We start from the raw sequence: 22,701 nt of genomic DNA on the forward strand, positions 1-22,701 counted from the left end.
AATAATTTTATTGTTTTAATTAAATGTACTAATAAATAAAAATTTTTTAAAAATTTTATTAAGTTTTAATTGAATTTTTATTGAAAATAAATTTTATTATGAATTATTGTTTAATGATAATATAAATAAATTTAATTAAAGGTTATTTCATATAAATAATTTTATTGTTTTAATTAAATGTACTAGTAAATAAAATTTTTTTAAAATTTTATTATAGGAAGTAAAGTTTTAATTGAATTTTTATTGTAAATAAATTTTATTATAGATTATTGTTTAATGTTAATATTTATAAATTTAATTAAAGGTTATTTTATAGTAATAATTTTATTGTTTTAATTAAATGTACTAGTAAATAAAATTTTTTTAAAATTTTATTATAGGAGATAAAGTTTTAATTGAATTTTTATTGAAAATAAATTTTATTATGAATTATTGTTTAATGATAATATAAATAAATTTAATTAAAGGTTATTTCATATAAATAATTTTATTGTTTTAATTAAATATACTAGTAAATAAAATTTTTTTAAAATTTTATTATAAGAAGTAAAGTTTTAATTGAATTTTTATTGTAAATAAATTTTATTATAGATTATTGTTTAATGTTAATATTTATAAATTTAATTAAAGGTTATTTTATAGTAATAATTTTATTGTTTTAATTAAATATACTAGTAAATAAAATTTTTTTAAAATTTTATTATAGGAAGTAAAGTTTTAATTGAATTTTTATTGTAAATAAATTTTATTATAGATTATTGTTTAATGTTAATATTTATAAATTTAATTAAAGGTTATTTTATAGTAATAATTTTATTGTTTTAATTAAATGTACTAGTAAATAAAATTTTTTTAAAATTTTATTATAGGAGATAAAGTTTTAATTGAATTTTTATTGAAAATAAATTTTATTATGAATTATTGTTTAATGATAATATAAATAAATTTAATTAAAGGTTATTTCATATAAATAATTTTATTGTTTTAATTAAATATACTAGTAAATAAAATTTTTTTAAAATTTTATTATAAGAAGTAAAGTTTTAATTGAATTTTTATTGTAAATAAATTTTATTATAGATTATTGTTTAATGTTAATATTTATAAATTTAATTAAAGGTTATTTTATAGTAATAATTTTATTGTTTTAATTAAATGTACTAGTAAATAAAATTTTTTTAAAATTTTATTATAGGAGATAAAGTTTTAATTGAATTTTTATTGAAAATAAGTTTTATTATAGATTATTGTTTAATATTAATATTGATAAATTTAATTAAAGGTTATTTTATAGTAATAATTTTATTGTTTTAATTAAATGTACTAGTAAATAAAATTTTTTTAAAATTTTATTATAGGAAATAAAGTTTTAATTAAATTTTTATTGAAAATAAATTTTATTATAGATTATTGTTTAATGTTAATATTGATAAATTTAATTAAAGGTTATTTTATAGTAATAATTTTGTTGTTTTAATTAAATGTACTAATAAATAAAAATTTTTTAAAATTTTATTATAGGAAGTAAAGTTTTAATTGAATTTTTATTGTAAATAAATTTTATTATGAATTATTGTTTAATGTTAATATCTATAAATTTAATTAAAGGTTATTTTATAGTAATAATTTTGTTGTTTTAATTAAATATACTAGTAAATAAAATTTTTAAAAAATTTTTATATTAAATAAAGTTTTAATTGAATTTTTATTGTAAATAAATTTTATTATAGATTATTGTTTAATGTTAATATTTATAAATTTAATTAAAGGTTATTTTATAGTAATAATTTTATTGTTTTAATTAAATGTACTAGTAAATAAAATTTTTTTAAAATTTTATTATAGGAGATAAAGTTTTAATTGAATTTTTATTGAAAATAAATTTTATTATAGATTATTGTTTAATGATAATATAAATAAATTTAATTAAAGGTTATTTCATATAAATAATTTTATTGTTTTAATTAAATATACTAGTAAATAAAATTTTTTTAAAATTTTATTATAAGAAGTAAAGTTTTAATTGAATTTTTATTGTAAATAAATTTTATTATAGATTATTGTTTAATGTTAATATTTATAAATTTAATTAAAGGTTATTTTATAGTAATAATTTTATTGTTTTAATTAAATATACTAGTAAATAAAATTTTTTTAAAATTTTATTATAGGAAGTAAAGTTTTAATTGAATTTTTATTGTAAATAAATTTTATTATAGATTATTGTTTAATGTTAATATAAATAAATTTAATTAAAGGTTATTTCATATAAATAATTTTATTGTTTTAATTAAATATACTAGTAAATAAAATTTTTTTAAAATTTTATTATAAGAAGTAAAGTTTTAATTGAATTTTTATTGTAAATAAATTTTATTATAGATTATTGTTTAATGTTAATATTTATAAATTTAATTAAAGGTTATTTTATAGTAATAATTTTATTGTTTTAATTAAATGTACTAGTAAATAAAATTTTTTTAAAATTTTATTATAGGAGATAAAGTTTTAATTGAATTTTTATTGAAAATAAGTTTTATTATAGATTATTGTTTAATATTAATATTGATAAATTTAATTAAAGGTTATTTTATAGTAATAATTTTATTGTTTTAATTAAATGTACTAGTAAATAAAATTTTTTTTAAAATTTTATTATAGGAAATAAAGTTTTAATTAAATTTTTATTGAAAATAAATTTTATTATAGATTATTGTTTAATGTTAATATTGATAAATTTAATTAAAGGTTATTTTATAGTAATAATTTTGTTGTTTTAATTAAATGTACTAATAAATAAAAATTTTTTAAAATTTTATTATAGGAAGTAAAGTTTTAATTGAATTTTTATTGTAAATAAATTTTATTATGAATTATTGTTTAATGTTAATATTTATAAATTTAATTAAAGGTTATTTTATAGTAATAATTTTATTGTTTTAATTAAATGTACTAGTAAATAAAATTTTTTTAAAATTTTATTATAGGAAATAAAGTTTTAATTAAATTTTTATTGAAAATAAATTTTATTATAGATTATTGTTTAATGTTAATATCGATAAATTTAATTAAAGGTTATTTTATAGTAATAATTTTGTTGTTTTAATTAAATGTACTAATAAATAAAAATTTTTTAAAATTTTATTATAGGAAGTAAAGTTTTAATTGAATTTTTATTGTAAATAAATTTTATTATGAATTATTGTTTAATGTTAATATTTATAAATTTAATTAAAGGTTATTTTATAGTAATAATTTTGTTGTTTTAATTAAATATACTAGTAAATAAAATTTTTAAAAAATTTTTATATTAAATAAAGTTTTAATTGAATTTTTATTGTAAATAAATTTTATTATAGATTATTATTTAATGTTAATATTAATAAATTTAATTAAAGGTTATTTTATAATAATAATTTTGTTGTTTTAATTAGATATATTAGTAAATAAAATTTTTTAAAATTTTATTATAGGAGATAAAGTTTTAATTGAATTTTTATTGAAAATAAATTTTATTATAGATTATTGTTTAATGTTAATATTGATAAATTTAATTAAAGGTTATTTTATATTAATAATTTTGTTGTTTTAATTAAATGTACTAGTAAATAAAATTTTAAAAAATTTTATTATAGTAGATAAAGTTTTAATTAAATTTTTATTGTAAATAAATTTTATTATAGATTATTGTTTAATGTTAATATTGATAAATTTAATTAAAGGTTATTTTATAATAATAATTTTGTTGTTTTAATTAAATGTACTAGTAAATAAAATTATTTAAAATTTTATTATAGGAGATAAAGTTTTAATTGAATTTTTATTGAAAATAAATTTTGTTATAAATTATTGTTTAATATTAATATTGATAAATTTAATTAAAGGTTATTTTATAGTAATAATTGTTTTAATTAAATGTACTAGTAAATAAAATTTTTTAAAATTTTATTATAGGAGATAAAGTTTTAATTAAATTTTTATTGTAAATAAATTTTATTATAGATTATTGTTTAATATTAATATTGATAAATTTAATTAAAGGTTATTTTATAGTAATAATTTTGTTGTTTTAATTAAATGTACTAGTAAATAAATTTTTTTAAAATTTTATTATATGAGATAAAGTTTTAATTGAATTTTTATTGTAAATAAAATTTATTATAGATTATTGTTTAATATTAATATTGATAAATTTAATTAAAGGTTATTTTATAGTAATAATTTTATTGTTTTAATTAAATGTATTAGTAAATAAAATTTTTTTAAAATTTTATTGTAGGAAATAAAGTTTTAATTAAATTTTTATTGAAAATAAATTTTATTATAGATTATTGTTTAATGTTAATATTGATAAATTTAATTAAAGGTTATTTTATAGTAATAATCTTGTTGTTTTAATTAAATGTACTAATAAATAAAAATTTTTTAAAATTTTATTATAGGAAGTAAAGTTTTAATTGAATTTTTATTGTAAATAAATTTTATTATGAATTATTGTTTAATGTTAATATCTATAAATTTAATTAAAGGTTATTTTATAGTAATAATTTTGTTGTTTTAATTAAATATACTAGTAAATAAAATTTTTAAAAAAATTTTATATTAAATAAAGTTTTAATTGAATTTTTATTGTAAATAAATTTTATTATAGATTATTATTTAATGTTAATATTGATAAATTTAATTAAAGGTTATTTTATAATAATAATTTTGTTGTTTTAATTAGATATATTAGTAAATAAAATTTTTTAAAATTTTATTATAGGAGATAAAGTTTTAATTGAATTTTTATTGAAAATAAATTTTATTATAGATTATTGTTTAGTATTGATATTGATAAATTTAATTAAAGGTTATTTTATAGTAATAATTTTGTTGTTTTAATTAAATGTACTAGTAAATAAAATTTTTTTAAAATTTTATTATAGGAGATAAAGTTTTAATTGAATTTTTATTGTAAATAAAATTTATTATAGATTATGATTTAATGTTAATATTAATAAATTTAGTTAAAGGTTATTTTATAGTAATAATTTTGTTGTTTTAATTAAATGTACTAATAAATAAAAATTTTTTAAAATTTTATTATAGGAAGTAAAGTTTTAATTGAATTTTTATTGTAAATAAATTTTATTATGAATTATTGTTTAATATTAATATCTATAAATTTAATTAAAGGTTATTTTATAGTAATAATTTTGTTGTTTTAATTAGATATATCAGTAAATAAAATTTTAAAAAATTTTATTATAGTAGATAAAGTTTTAATTAAATTTTTATTGTAAATAAATTTTATTATAGATTATTGTTTAATGTTAATATTGATAAATTTAATTAAAGGTTATTTTATAGTAATAATTTTATTGTTTTAATTAAATGTACTAGTAAATAAAATTTTTTTAAAATTTTATTATAGGAGATAAAGTTTTAATTGAATTTTTATTGTAAATAAGTTTTATTATAGATTATTGTTTAATATTAATATTGATAAATTTAATTAAAGGTTATTTTATAGTAATAATTGTTTTAATTAAATGTACTAGTAAATAAAATTTTTTAAAATTTTATTATAGGAGATAAAGTTTTAATTAAATTTTTATTGTAAATAAATTTTATTATAGATTATTGTTTAATATTAATATTGATAAATTTAATTAAAGGTTATTTTATAGTAATAATTGTTGTTTTAATTAAATGTACTAGTAAATAAATTTTTTTAAAATTTTATATGAGATAAAGTTTTAATTGAATTTTTATTGAAAATAAAATTTATTATAGATTATGATTTAATGTTAATATTAATAAATTTAGTTAAAGGTTATTTTATAGTAATAATTTTGTTGTTTTAATTAAATGTACTAATAAATAAAAATTTTTTAAAATTTTATTATAGGAAGTAAAGTTTTAATTGAATTTTTATTGTAAATAAATTTTATTATGAATTATTGTTTAATATTAATATCTATAAATTTAATTAAAGGTTATTTTATAGTAATAATTTTGTTGTTTTAATTCGATATATCAGTAAATAAAATTTTAAAAAATTTTATTATAGTAGATAAAGTTTTAATTAAATTTTTATTGTAAATAAATTTTATTATGAATTATTGTTTAATATTAATATTGATAAATTTAATTAAAGGTTATTTTATATTAATAATTTTGTTGTTTTAATTAAATATATTAGTAAATAAAATTTTAAAAAATTTTATTATAGTAGATAAAGTTTTAATTGAATTTTTATTGTAAATAAATTTTATTATAGATTATTGTTTAATTTTAATATTGATAAATTTAATTAAAGGTTATTTTATAGTAATAATTGTTTTAATTAAATGTACTAGTAAATAAAATTTTTTAAAATTTTATTATAGGAGATAAAGTTTTAATTGAATTTTTATTGTAAATAAGTTTTATTATAGATTATTGTTTAATATTAATATTGATAAATTTAATTAAAGGTTATTTTATAGTAATAATTTTGTTGTTTTAATTAGATATACCAGTAAATAAAATTTTTTAAAATTTTATTATAGGAGATAAAGTTTTAATTAAATTTTTATTGTAAATAAATTTTATTATAGATTATTGTTTAATATTAATATTGATAAATTTAATTAAAGGTTATTTTATAGTAATAATTGTTGTTTTAATTAAATGTACTAGTAAATAAATTTTTTTAAAATTTTATTATAGGAAGTAAAGTTTTAATTGAATTTTTATTGTAAATAAATTTTATTATAGATTATTGTTTAATATTAATATTGATAAATTTAATTAAAGGTTATTTTATAGTAATAATTGTTGTTTTAATTAAATGTACTAGTAAATAAATTTTTTTAAAATTTTATTATAGTAGATAAAGTTTTAATTGAATTTTTATTGTAAATAAATTTTATTATGAATTATTGTTTAATGTTAATATCTATAAATTTAATTAAAGGTTATTTTATAGTAATAATTTTGTTGTTTTAATTAGATATACCAGTAAATAAAATTTTAAAAAATTTTATTATAGTAGATAAAGGTTTAATTGAATTTTTATTGTAAATAAATTTTATTATAGATTATTGTTTAATGTTAATATTGATAAATTTAATTAAAGGTTATTTTATATTAATAATTGTTGTTTTAATTAAATGTACTAGTAAATAAAATTTTTTAAAATTTTATTATAGGAGATAAAGTTTTAATTGAATTTTTATTGTAAATAAGTTTTATTATAGATTATTGTTTAATATTAATATTGATAAATTTAATTAAAGGTTATTTTATAGTAATAATTTTGTTGTTTTAATTAGATATACTAGTAAATAAAATTTTTTAAAATTTTATTATAGGAGATAAAGTTTTAATTAAATTTTTATTGTAAATAAATTTTATTATAGATTATTGTTTAATATTAATATTGATAAATTTAATTAAAGGTTATTTTATAGTAATAATTGTTGTTTTAATTAAATGTACTAGTAATTTTTTTTTAATTTTATTATAAGAGATAAAGTTTTAATTGAATTTTTATTGTAAATAAATTTTATTATGAATTATTGTTTAATGTTAATATTGATAAATTTAATTAAAGGTTATTTTATAGTAATAATTTTGTTGTTTTAATTAAATGTACTAGTAAATAAAATTTTTTAAAATTTTATTATAGTAGATAAAGTTTTAATTGAATTTTTATTGTAAATAAATTTTATTATAGATTATTGTTTAATGTTAATATTGATAAATTTAATTAAAGGTTATTTTATAGTAATAATTTTGTTGTTTTAATTAGATATATCAGTAAATAAAATTTTTTAAAATTTTATTATAGGAGATAAAGTTTTAATTAAATTTTTATTGTAAATAAATTTTATTATAAATTATTGTTTAATATTAATATTGATAAATTTAATTAAAGGTTATTTTATATTAATAATTGTTTTAATTAAATGTACTAGTAAATAAATTTTTTTAAAATTTTATTATAGGAGATAAAGTTTTAATTGAATTTTTATTTTAAATAAATTTTATTATGAATTATTGTTTAATATTAATATTGATAAATTTAATTAAAGGTTATTTTATATTAATAATTTTGTTGTTTTAATTAAATGTATTAGTAAATAAAATTTTAAAAAATTTTATTATAGTAGATAAAGTTTTAATTGAATTTTTATTGTAAATAAGTTTTATTATAGATTATTGTTTAATGTTAATATTGATAAATTTAATTAAAGGTTATTTTATAGTAATAATTTTGTTGTTTTAATTAGATATACTAGTAAATAAAATTTTTTAAAATTTTATTATAGGAGATAAAGTTTTAATTGAATTTTTATTGTAAATAAATTTTATTATAGATTATTGTTTAATATTAATATTTATAAATTTAATTAAAGGTTATTTTATAGTAATAATTGTTGTTTTAATTAAATGTACTAGTAAATAAATTTTTTTAAAATTTTATATGAGATAAAGTTTTAATTGAATTTTTATTGAAAATAAAATTTATTATAGATTATGATTTAATGTTAATATTAATAAATTTAGTTAAAGGTTATTTTATAGTAATAATTTTGTTGTTTTAATTAAATGTACTAATAAATAAAAATTTTTTAAAATTTTATTATAGGAAGTAAAGTTTTAATTGAATTTTTATTGTAAATAAATTTTATTATGAATTATTGTTTAATATTAATATCTATAAATTTAATTAAAGGTTATTTTATAGTAATAATTTTGTTGTTTTAATTAGATATACCAGTAAATAAAATTTTAAAAAATTTTATTATAGTAGATAAAGTTTTAATTAAATTTTTATTGTAAATAAATTTTATTATTAATTATTGTTTAATATTAATATTGATAAATTTAATTAAAGGTTATTTTATATTAATAATTTTGTTGTTTTAATTAAATATATTAGTAAATAAAATTTTTTAAAATTTTATTATAGTAGATAAAGTTTTAATTGAATTTTTATTGTAAATAAATTTTATTATAGATTATTGTTTAATTTTAATATTGATAAATTTAATTAAAGGTTATTTTATAGTAATAATTGTTTTAATTAAATGTACTAGTAAATAAAATTTTTTAAAATTTTATTATAGGAGATAAAGTTTTAATTGAATTTTTATTGTAAATAAGTTTTATTATAGATTATTGTTTAATATTAATATTGATAAATTTAATTAAAGGTTATTTTATAGTAATAATTTTGTTGTTTTAATTAGATATACCAGTAAATAAAATTTTTTAAAATTTTATTATAGGAGATAAAGTTTTAATTAAATTTTTATTGTAAATAAATTTTATTATAGATTATTGTTTAATATTAATATTGATAAATTTAATTAAAGGTTATTTTATAGTAATAATTGTTGTTTTAATTAAATGTACTAGTAAATAAATTTTTTTAAAATTTTATTATAGGAAGTAAAGTTTTAATTGAATTTTTATTGTAAATAAATTTTATTATAGATTATTGTTTAATATTAATATTGATAAATTTAATTAAAGGTTATTTTATAGTAATAATTGTTGTTTTAATTAAATGTACTAGTAAATAAATTTTTTTAAAATTTTATTATAGTAGATAAAGTTTTAATTGAATTTTTATTGTAAATAAATTTTATTATGAATTATTGTTTAATGTTAATATCTATAAATTTAATTAAAGGTTATTTTATAGTAATAATTTTGTTGTTTTAATTAGATATACCAGTAAATAAAATTTTAAAAAATTTTATTATAGTAGATAAAGGTTTAATTGAATTTTTATTGTAAATAAATTTTATTATAGATTATTGTTTAATGTTAATATTGATAAATTTAATTAAAGGTTATTTTATATTAATAATTGTTGTTTTAATTAAATGTACTAGTAAATAAAATTTTTTAAAATTTTATTATAGGAGATAAAGTTTTAATTGAATTTTTATTGTAAATAAGTTTTATTATAAATTATTGTTTAATATTAATATTGATAAATTTAATTAAAGGTTATTTTATAGTAATAATTTTGTTGTTTTAATTAGATATACTAGTAAATAAAATTTTTTAAAATTTTATTATAGGAGATAAAGTTTTAATTAAATTTTTATTGTAAATAAATTTTATTATAGATTATTGTTTAATATTAATATTGATAAATTTAATTAAAGGTTATTTTATAGTAATAATTGTTGTTTTAATTAAATGTACTAGTAATTTTTTTTTAATTTTATTATAAGAGATAAAGTTTTAATTGAATTTTTATTGTAAATAAATTTTATTATGAATTATTGTTTAATGTTAATATTGATAAATTTAATTAAAGGTTATTTTATAGTAATAATTTTGTTGTTTTAATTAAATGTATTAGTAAATAAAATTTTAAAAAATTTTATTATAGTAGATAAAGTTTTAATTGAATTTTTATTGTAAATAAATTTTATTATAGATTATTGTTTAATATTAATATTGATAAATTTAATTAAAGGTTATTTTATAGTAATAATTTTGTTGTTTTAATTAAATGTACTAGTAAATAAAATTTTTTAAAATTTTATTATAGGAGATAAAGTTTTAATTGAATTTTTATTGTAAATAAGTTTTATTATAGATTATTGTTTAATATTAATATTGATAAATTTAATTAAAGGTTATTTTATATTAATAATTTTGTTGTTTTAATTAAATGTATTAGTGAATAAAATTTTTTTATTTTATTATAGTAGATAAAGTTTTAATTGAATTTTTATTGTAAGTAAATTTTATTATAGATTATTGTTTAATGTTAATATTGATAAATTTAATTAAAGGTTATTTTATAGTAATAATTTTGTTGTTTTAATTAAATGTACTAGTAAATAAAATTTTTTTATTTTATTATAGGAGATAAAGTTTTAATTGAATTTTTATTGAAAATAAATTTTATTATAGATTATTGTTTAATGTTAATATTGATAAATTTAATTAAAGGTTATTTTATAGTAATAATTTTGTTGTTTTAATTAGATATACTAGTAAATAAAATTTTTTAAAATTTTATTATAGGAGATAAAGTTTTAATTGAATTTTTATTGTAGATAAATTTTATTATAGATTATTGTTTAATATTAATATTGATAAATTTAATTAAAGGTTATTTTATATTAATAATTTTGTTGTTTTAATTAAATGTATTAGTAAATAAAATTTTTTTATTTTATTATAGAAGATAAAGTTTTAATTGAATTTTTATTGTAAATAAATTTTATTATAGATTATTGTTTAATGATAATATTGATAAATTTAATTAAAGGTTATTTTATAGTAATAATTTTGTTGTTTTAATTAGATATATTAGTAAATAAAATTTTTTAAAATTTTATTATAGGAGATAAAGTTTTAATTGAATTTTTATTGTAAATAAGTTTTATTATAGATTATTGTTTAATATTAATATTGATAAATTTAATTAAAGGTTATTTTATAGTAATAATTTTGTTGTTTTAATTAGATATATTAGTAAATAAAATTTTTTAAAATTTTATTATAGGAGATAAAGTTTTAATTGAATTTTTATTGAAAATAAATTTTATTATAGATTATTGTTTAATGATAATATTGATAAATTTAATTAAAGGTTATTTTATAGTAATAATTTTGTTGTTTTAATTAGATATACTAGTAAATAAAATTTTTTAAAATTTTATTATAGGAGATAAAGTTTTAATTGAATTTTTATTGTAAATAAGTTTTATTATAGATTATTGTTTAATATTAATATTGATAAATTTAATTAAAGGTTATTTTATAGTAATAATTTTTTTGTTTTAATTAAATATATTAGTAAATAAAATTTTTTAAAATTTTATTATAGGAGATAAAGTTTTAATTGAATTTTTATTGTAAATAAGTTTTATTATAGATTATTGTTTAATATTAATATTGATAAATTTAATTAAAGGTTATTTTATAGTAATAATTTTGTTGTTTTAATTAGATATATTAGTAAATAAAATTTTTTAAAATTTTATTATAGGAGATAAAGTTTTAATTGAATTTTTATTGAAAATAAATTTTATTATAGATTATTGTTTAATGATAATATTGATAAATTTAATTAAAGGTTATTTTATAGTAATAATTTTGTTGTTTTAATTAAATATACTAGTAAATAAAATTTTTTAAAATTTTATTATAGGAGATAAAGTTTTAATTGAATTTTTATTGTAAATAAGTTTTATTATAGATTATTGTTTAATATTAATATTGATAAATTTAATTAAAGGTTATTTTATAGTAATAATTTTTTTGTTTTAATTAAATATATTAGTAAATAAAATTTTAAAAAATTTTATTATAGTAGATAAAGTTTTAATTGAATTTTTATTGAAAATAAATTTTATTATAGATTATTGTTTAATGTTAATATTGATAAATTTAATTAAAGGTTATTTTATAGTAATAATTTTGTTGTTTTAATTAGATATACTAGTAAATAAAATTTTTTAAAATTTTATTATAGGAGATAAAGTTTTAATTGAATTTTTATTGTAGATAAATTTTATTATAGATTATTGTTTAATATTAATATTGATAAATTTAATTAAAGGTTAATTTATAGTAATAATTTTGTTGTTTTAATTAGATATATTAGTAAATAAAATTTTTTAAAATTTTATTATAGGAGATAAAGTTTTAATTGAATTTTTATTGAAAATAAATTTTATTATAGATTATTGTTTAATGTTAATATTGATAAATTTAATTAAAGGTTATTTTATAGTAATAATTTTGTTGTTTAAATTAGATATACTAGTAAATAAAATTTTTTAAAATTTTATTATAGGAGATAAAGTTTTAATTGAATTTTTATTGTAAATAAATTTTATTATGAATTATTGTTTAATATTAATATTTATAAATTTAATTAAAGGTTATTTTATAGTAATAATAATATATTTAATTTGAATATAATGATTAAATTTATGGAATTTTATGATTTTAAGTTTAATTTTATTGTGTATATTTATATAATATTATTTAATATTAAAAATTAATAAATATTAATTAAAGGTTATTTTGTATTAATTTGTTTTTATTGATATATTTAATTAAGGTTTATTTTGTAATAATTATTTATTAATTTAATTTAATATATTAGGGGATTATTTATTAGGTAAGTTAATGTTATTAAAATTTTAAATTATAATATAATTAAATAAATATTATATAAATAGTTTTATTTTAATTAAATATAATAATACTTATATAAATATATTTTCATATAAATTTTAATTTGATTAATTTTTATTTATAAATTTTTATATATTAAATTTATTTTAATAAAATAGGTTAATGGTAATTGATTATGACTATAAATTTGACTAATTTTAAAAATTTAATATTAAGTATAAATTTTTAATATTTAATATGTTAATATGATTAGTTTTTTTAATAATTATTTATTAATTTAATTAATTGTAGTATTATAGATTTATATTATTTTTTAATAAAATTATTTAAATTTAAGTATTAATATATTTATATTAAATAAATTAATATTAATAATAAAGTTTAAAAGTATAAAATTATTTAAATAAGGATTTTTTGTAAATAATTTTTATTTAATTTGAATATTTTTAATTAATTAATAAACAATAAATTCTAATTTGACTAATTTTTATATATTAAATTTATTTTTATAATAGGTTAAGGGTAAGTGATTATTATAAATTTAATATTATTTATAATTTAATTAATTTTTAAAAAAAAAATTAATATTGAATATAAATTCTTAGTATAATATGTTGATATAATTAATTATAAATTTAATTAATTGTATCAGATTTTATTATTTTTAATAAAATTATTTAAATTTAAATATCAATATAATATTTATAGTAAATAAATTAATATTAATAATGAAGTTTTAAAGTTTAATATTATTTGAATAAGGATTTTTATAAAAATAGTTTTTATTTAATTTAAATATATTTAAATTATTAATAAAAAATTCTAATTTGACTAATTTTTATTAATATTTATATATTATTAATATTATTATTATTATTAAATTTTATTATAATAATAAGTTAGGGGTAAATTATTATTATAATAAATTAATAGAATTTATATTTTGATTAAATTTAAAAAGATTAATATTAGGAATAAATTTTTAATAAATTATTAATTTTAATATAAAATATTGATATAATTAGATAGTTTATTTTGTAATAATTATTTACTAATTTAATTAAATATATAAAAGATTTTATTATATAAGTTTATTTAAATTTAAATATTAATATGATAATATTAAATAAATTAATATTAATAATAAAGTTTAAATAAGGATTTTTATATAAATAGTTTTTATTTGATTTAAATATATTTAATAAATTAATTAATAAATAATAAATTCTTAATTTACTAATTTTTATATATAAAATTTATTTTAATAATAGGTTAAGGGTAAGTGATTATTATTATAAATTTAATATTATTTATAATTTAATTAATTTTTTTAAAAAAAATTAATATTGAATATAAATTCTTAATTTACTAGGATATAAATTCTTAATTTATTATAAATTCTTAATTTACTATAAATTCTTAATTTACTAGGATATAAATTCTTAATATAATATGTTGATATAATTAATTAGTTTATTTTTAATAATTATTTATAAATTTAATTAATTATATAAATATATTTAAATTATCAATAAATAATAAGTTTTAATTTGACTAATTTTTATTAATATATATATATATACATATATATTATTATTAAATTTTATTATAATAATAAGAAGTTAGGGGTAAATTATTATTATAATAAATTAATAGAATTTATGTTTTGATTAAATTTAAAAAGATTAATATTAGGAATAAATTTTTAATAAATTATTAATTTTAATATAAAATATTGATATAATTAGTTAGTTTATTTTGTAATAATTATTTAAATTTAATTAAATATATAAAAGATTTTATTATATAAGTTTATTTAAATTTAAATATTAATATGATAATATTAAATAAATTAATATTAATAATAAAGTTTAAATAAGGATTTTTATATAAATAGTTTTTATTTGATTTAAATATATTTAATAAATTAATTAATAAATAATAAATTCTAATTTGACTAATTTTTATATATAAAATTTATTTTAATAATAGGTTAAGGGTAAGTGATTATTATTATAAATTTAATATTATTTATAATTTAATTAATTTTTTTAAAAAAATTAATATTGAATATAAATTCTTAATTTACCATCATATAAATTCTTAATTTACTATAAATTCTTAATTTACTAGGATATAAATTCTTAATTTACTATAAATTCTTAATATAATATGTTGATATAATTAATTAGTTTATTTTTAATAATTATTTATAAATTTAATTAATTATATAAATATATTTAAATTATCAATAAATAATAAATTCTAATTTGACTAATTTTTATTAATATATATATATATATATATACATATATATTATTATTAAATTTTATTATAATAATAAGAAGTTAGGGGTAAATTATTATTATAATAAATTAATAGAATTTATGTTTTGATTAAATTTAAAAAGATTAATATTAGGAATAAATTTTTAATAAATTATTGATATAATTAGTTAGTTTATTTTGTAATAATTATTTACTAATTTAATTAAATATATAAAAGATTTTATTATATAAGTTTATCTAAATTTAAATATTAATATAATAATATTAAATAAATTAATATTAATAATAAAATTTAAATAAGGATTTTTATGTAAATAGTTTTTATTTGATTTAAATATATTTAATTAATTAATTAATAAATAATAAATTCTAATTTGACTAATTTTTATATTTAAAATTTATTTTAATAATAGGTTAAGGGTAAGTGATTATTATTATAAATTTAATATTATTTTTAATTTGACTAATTTTTTAAAAAAAAATTAATATTGAATATAAATTCTTAATCTACTATAAATTTTTAATTTACTATAAATTCTTAATTTACTAGATATAAATTCTTAAAAGATTATGAATTATTAATATAATATGTTGATATAGTTAATTAGTTAATTTTAATAATTATTTATTAATTTAATTAATTGTATTATAGATTTTATTATTTTTTAATAAAATTATTTAAATTTAAATAAATATCAATATAATATTTATAATAAATAAATTAATATTAATAATGAAGTTTTAAAATATAATATTGTTTGAATAAGGATTTTTATAAAAAGTTTTTATTTAATTTAAATATATTTAAATTATTAATAAATAATAAATTTTAATTTGATTAATTTTTCATTAATATATATATAATATATATATATATATATATATATATATATATATATATATATATATTATTAAATTTTATTATAATAATAAGAAGTTAGGGGTAAATTATTATTATAATAAATTAATAGAATTTATATTAGGAATAAATTTAAAAAGATTAATATTAGGAATAAATTTTTAATAAATTATTAATTTTAATATAAGATATTGATATAATTAATTAGTTTATTTTTTAATAATTATTTGTTAATTTAATTAAATATATAAAAGATTTTATTATATAAGTTTATTTAAATTTAAATATTAATATGATAATATTAAATAAATTAATATTAATAATAAAGTTTAAATAAGGATTTTTATTCAAATAGTTTTTATTTGATTTAAATATATTTAATTAATTAATTAATAAATAACATTTTAATTTGACTAGTTTTTTATATAAAATTTATTTTAATAATAGGTTAAGGGTAAGTGATTATTATTATAAATTTAATATTATTTTTAATTTGACTAATTTTTTAAAAAAAAATTAATATTGAATATAAATTCTTAATTTACTATAAATTCTTAATTTACTATAAATTCTTAATTTACCATAAATTCTTAATAGATTATGAATTATAAATATAATATGTTAATATAATTAATTAGTTTGTTTTTAATAATTATTTATTAATTTAATTAATTGTATTAGAGATTTAATTTTTTAATAAAATTATTTAAATTTAAATGTTAATATAATATTTATAATAAATAAATTAATATTAATAATTAAGTTTTAAAGTATAATATTATTTAAATAAGGATTTTTGTGAAAAAAAATTATTTAAATTAAATTATTTAAATCATTAATAAATAATAAATTCTAATTTGACTAATTTTTATTAGTATGTATATATATATATATATATATATATATATATATATTGTAATAACAAGTTAGGGGTATAAATTATTATTATAATAAATTAATAGAATTTATGTTTTGATTAAATTTAAAAAGATTAATATTGAATGAATTTTAATAAATCATTAATTTTAATATAATATATTGATATAATTAATCAGTTTATTTTATAATAATTATTTATTAATTTAATAAAATGTGTAAAAGATTTTATTATATAAGTTTATTTGAATTTAAATATTAATGTAATAATAATATTAAATAAATTAATATTAATAATAAAGTTTAAATAAGAATTTTTATGTAAAAAGTTTTTATTTAGTTTAAATATATTAATTATTAGTAAATAATAAATTCTAATTTGACTAATTTTTAAAAATAATAGATAATAAATTTAATTAAATTATGAATTTTAATAAAATATATTGATATAATTAATTAGAAGGTTTGAAATAATTATTTATTAATTTAATAAAATGTATTAGAAGTTTTATTGATTATATGATTTTTATTTAAATTTAAATATTTATATAATAGTATAGTATTTAAATTATATTTAATATACATTATATATATTAAATTTTATTATAATAAATAATAATTTAGAATTAATTATTATTATAATAAATTTAATATAATTAATGTTTATGATTAAATTTTAAAAGAAAATATTGGGTATAAATTTTTAATATGAATATATTGATACAATTAATTAAGGGTTATTTTATAATAATTATTTATTAATTTAATTAAATAAATAAAAATTTTTATTAAAATTTAAATATTAATAGAAAAGTTTAAGTAAGAATTTTTGTTTAAATAGTTTTTGTTTAATTAAAATATATTTAATTTATTAATAAATAAATTCTAATTTGACTAATTTTTGTAAATATTATATATATATATATATATATATTAAATTTTGTTTTATTTTAGTATTAAATTTAGGGGTGAAGTTATAAATTTAATATTTATATTTTAATAAATTAATTTATGGATTTAGAATTAAAATATAAAAATTTTAGTTTAATAAAAAATTGGTTCATTTACATTGAAGGGATTCTTGAATAAGGAAAATTTTAAATGTAAATATATGTGTATATATATATATAAATATTATTTTAATTATGGATAAAACAATTAACTATAAGATTTATTTTATAAATAAAAATTTTTGAATTATATAAATTTAAAAGGTTTATATAAATATTAAGTAGAGATTAATTTTTAATATTAAATGAGAGTTTGAATAAGAAATTTAAATTAAATAATGGTGAAATTAGTGCCAGCACCAGCGGTTAAACTAATGTTATTAGTTAATTTTAATAATTTTTAAATTATTAAAGAGTAATTAAATATTAAGTAAATAATTATTAGTTAAGTGAAATTTTTAATATTAATAGGCTTAATAATTAAAGTTTAATTATTTAATAAGGTTTTTTAAAAGACTAGGATTAGATACCCTATTATAAAATTATAATTTATTAATTTAAAGTTAATAATTAAATGTAAAACATTAAAATTAAATAATTTGGCAGTTTTATATTCTTATTAGGGGAACCTGTAATTAATCGATGATCCACGTTAAGATTTACTTAGATTTATTAGCTTATGTATTGTCGTTTTCAATTTTTATGGAGATATAAATTTTTTAATATTAGATAATTATAGAATTTAATTTACTGATAATAATTCAGATCAAAACGTAGTTTATCTAAGATATTATATGGGTTACTTTTAATTTAAAGTTTTTAGTATTATATTTAATTATAATTATCTAAAGAGGATTTAATAGTAAATTTAAATAATTATTTAAATTGAAACAAGTTATATAAAGTGTACAAATTGCCCGTCACTTTCATTATAAGTGGAATAAGTCGTAACATAGTAAAGGTATTGGAAAATGTTTTTATTAAAATTTTAATTATATAAAGTAATTCATTTATAGTGAAAATAATTTTTATACAAAAAAATTTTATTTATTTAATTTAATGTTATTATTTAAGTGTAAATTTAATTTTTTTAAAAAAGATTATTATATAATTTTAAGTTTTAGTATTTATTTAAGAATAAATTTAATAATTTTAGAATGTATTGTAAAAGATTTTAATAATATTATTTAAAGTAAAAGTTAATTTTGTACCTTTTGTATCAGGGTTAATTAATTATTAATTATGTTTTTTAATTTTCTCGAAGATAAAAGAGTTAATTTAATATTATTTTTTATATTTCATAATAATTATTAATATTAAGTTAGTTGTGAAAAGTAATTCGATTTTATTGATATCTAGTTTTTTTAGAAATGAATTTAATTCATATATTAATTTATTTATATAATATATAAATAATTATTTGATAAAAATAGTTAATATAAAAAATTTAAGGGTTAAACTTTAAATTTATTATATAATTTAGTAATTAAAGTTAATAAATGGTTTATAATAAAATTTTATTAATCTTTAAGATAATTTAATAATTTAAATTAAAATATAATAATTTATAGTAAATATATGTAAATTTATAAAAAAAAATTTATAAATAATTAATTTATTATTAGAATGATTAAATTAGTAAATTTTAAATATTTATATTATAATTAAAGTGATAAGTAATTTTAAGGAATTCGGCAAAATATAATATTCACCTGTTTAACAAAAACATGTCTTTTTGTTTATAATTTAAAGTCAGCCCTGCACAATGAATTTATTTTAAATCGCTGCGGTATTTTGACTGTACGAAGGTAGCATAATCATTTGTCTTTTAATTGAGGACTAGAATGAAGGGGTTAATGAGATATAAACTGTCTAATATTAAATAAATAATTTAGATTTTAAGTAAAAATGCTTAAATAATATAAGGGGACGAGAAGACCCTATAGAATTTAATAGATTTATTTATATTTTAGTTAAATAACAATATTAATAAATTTATTTTATTGGGGGGGTATTTAAATTTAAATAACTTTAAAAAAAAATTATCATAATTTTATGTAAGTTAAATGATTGTTTAATAAAAATAATTAGAAAAATTACCTTAGGGATAACAGCATAATATTTTTGGAAAGATCATATTGATAAAAATGTTTATGACCTCGATGTTGAATTAAGAATAAAATTAAGTGTAGTAGTTTAATTATTGAGTCTGTTCGACTTATTATATCTTACATGATTTGAGTTCAGATCGGTGTGAGCCAGATCGGTTTCTATCTTTTATAATTTTAAATAATTTTGTACGAAAGGACCAATTATTTTTATTTTATTAATGATTTAAGTAATAAAATAAATTATATTATTTTGGCAGAATAAAGTGCGGTAAATTTAGAATTTATATATGTAAGAAATTACAAATAATAATGTTAATATCTAATATTTTATTTAATTGTTTTTTAATAATTTTATTAATATTAAAAATATTATTAAGTTTAGCTTATTTAACTTTATTTGAACGAAAAATTTTAAGTTACATACAAAGTCGTAAGGGCCCTAATAAAGTTGGGGTTTTAGGGGTTTTACAACCTTTTAGTGATGCTTTAAAATTATTATTAAAGGAATTTTTTATTATTGAAAGAATTAGTTATTATTATTATTTATTAATACCAATATTAATAATTATTTTATCATTTATAATATGATTTATTTATCCTTATTATGTTAATTGAATTTCAATAGATATAGGTTTATTATTATTATTGAGTTTATTGGGAATTAATGTTTATCCTGTAATATTAATAGGGTGATCATCAAGTTCAAATTATTCAATATTAGGTTCTATTCGTTCTATTGCGCAATCTATTTCTTATGAAGTTAGTTTATTTTTAATTTTTTTTATTTTAATTATTATAATTGAAGATTTTAATATAATTAGATTTATTAAATTTCAATTTATAGTTAGGTTTATTATTTTTATATATCCAATTTATTTAATTTTTTTTTTGAGGATGATGATTGAGTTGAATCGTACTCCTTTTGATTTAGTTGAGGGTGAATCAGAGTTAGTTTCTGGATTTAATACTGAATATTATGGTAGATTATTTACAATAATTTTTATATCTGAATATTTAATAATTGTTTTTGTTAGATTTTTAATTTCGTTAATGTTTTTTGGTTTTAATTTAATAAATTTTATATTTAATTTATTTATAGTAATTCATATATTTATAATTATTTGAATTCGAAGAGTTTTACCTCGTATACGATATGATGATTTAATAAATTTATGTTGAAAAAAAGTATTAACTTTGGCTTTAATATTTATTTTATTTTATATAGGGGTTAAGGAAATTATTATTGAATATATACTTTAATATTCATATAAATTTTTAATTTACCATCATATAAATTCTTAATTTACTAGGATATAAATTCTTAATTTACTATAAATTTTTAATTTACTATAAATTCTTAATTTACCATCATATAAATTCTTAATTTACTATAAATTCTTAATTTACCATAAACGTTAGGATTATAATAATTAAAATATGATGTTAATGTTGAATAATTAAATAGTAATTTTAATTAGAATAAATAAATACTTAAAATGTTATATTTATATAAATTCTTAATTTACTATAAATTCTTAATTTACCATCATATAAATTCTTAATTTACTATAAATTCTTAATTTACTATAAACGTTAGGATTATAATAATTAAAATATGATGTTAATGTTGAATAATTAAATAGTAATTTTAATTAGAATAAATAAATACTTAAAATGTTATATTTACCAGGATATAAATTCTTAATTTACCATAAATTCTTAATTTACCATCATATAAATTCTTAATTTACTATAAATTCTTAATTTACCATAAACGTTAGGATTATAATAATTAAAATATGATGTTAATGTTGAATAATTAAATAGTAATTTTAATTAGAATAAATAAATACTTAAAATGTTATATTTATATAAATTTTTAATTTACTATAAATTCTTAATTTACCATCATATAAATTCTTAATTTACTATAAATTCTTAATTTACCATAAACGTTAGGATTATAATAATTAAAATATGATGTTAATGTTGAATAATTAAATAGTAATTTTAATTAGAATAAATAAATACTTAAAATGTTATATTTACTAGGATATAAATTCTTAATTTACCATAAATTCTTAATTTACCATCATATAAATTCTTAATTTACTATAAATTCTTAATTTACCATCATATAAATTCTTAATTTACTATAAATTCTTAATTTACTATAAATTCTTAATTTACTAGGATATAAATTCTTAATTTACTATAAATTCTTAATTTACTATAAATTCTTAATTTACTATAAATTCTTAATTTACTAGGATATAAATTCTTAATTTACTATAAATTCTTAATTTACCAGGATATAAATTCTTAATTTACTATAAATTCTTAATTTACTATAAATTCTTAATTTATCATAAACGTTAGGATTTATAATAATTAAAATATGATAATGTTGAATAATTAAATAGTAATTTTAATTAGAATAAATAAATACTTAAAATGTTATA

At 10.6% G+C, this 22,701-nt stretch overlaps 1 long non-coding RNA gene across 1 annotated transcript; it reads left to right on the plus strand.

The window, feature by feature from the left end:
- Positions 1–2,491: 2,491 nt before the first annotated feature.
- Positions 2,492–5,017, plus strand: LOC143262906 (uncharacterized). The gene is made up of 2 exons (XR_013036541.1): positions 2,492–2,584; positions 4,853–5,017. It is a non-coding gene; the product is annotated as an uncharacterized LOC143262906 (long non-coding RNA).
- Positions 5,018–22,701: the final 17,684 nt, after the last annotated feature.

Source organism: Megalopta genalis, unplaced genomic scaffold (genome assembly GCF_051020955.1).
Source record: "Megalopta genalis isolate 19385.01 unplaced genomic scaffold, iyMegGena1_principal scaffold0237, whole genome shotgun sequence".
NCBI classification, from domain to species: Eukaryota; Metazoa; Arthropoda; class Insecta; order Hymenoptera; family Halictidae; genus Megalopta; species Megalopta genalis.